This window comes from Silurus aristotelis (assembly GCF_946808225.1).
Source record: "Silurus aristotelis genome assembly, chromosome: 29".
Classification (NCBI taxonomy): Eukaryota; Metazoa; Chordata; class Actinopteri; order Siluriformes; family Siluridae; genus Silurus; species Silurus aristotelis.
The window spans coordinates 902713-903291 of record NC_139602.1 but is presented as its reverse complement, the minus strand read 5'-3'; positions in this window follow the sequence as shown (position 1 = coordinate 903291).

Here is a 579-nt window from a genome sequence, read left to right as displayed (position 1 = left end):
GACTCGATGTGGATGTTCAAAAAGAAGCATAACGCAATCTTATGGTCAGGTGTCCATGATGAACCGCACTTAACTATTCATTTCTTAACACAACATTAAACAAAGTTCTGCCAGAAAGCTTCTAAAGCCAAACGTGAGGAACGCAGGTGTAGAGAAAAACAAAAAAGTGTAAGCGAGCACTTGTGTGAGGGACAGAAGAAGATAATGGGGTATGAAGATATAGATACACAGTTCTTCGAGTTCTGAGATGCAGGAACGTGGGATTTAAATGCGCTTCTTCACTGAAACAGGGAGCCGATGGTGCGTCCTCATTAATGGAGGTTTTGGAGGTAATAAACCCTGCAAGCAGATGCATTTGGAAACGCTTTGTAAAGAGAGACGCCGGTAAGAAGATACCTCTGGAACTCAGGAAGTTCATCAAGAATATTATATTATAATGTATTATTTTATCTATAATAATGTTAGACTTTTACTCCTGGGATGGACCACCACATGAAACAGGAAACACACATGAACACATCAGGTGTAACATTTCCTGTAATTCTACATGACATGACATGAGCTCCAGGTCAGGTAATG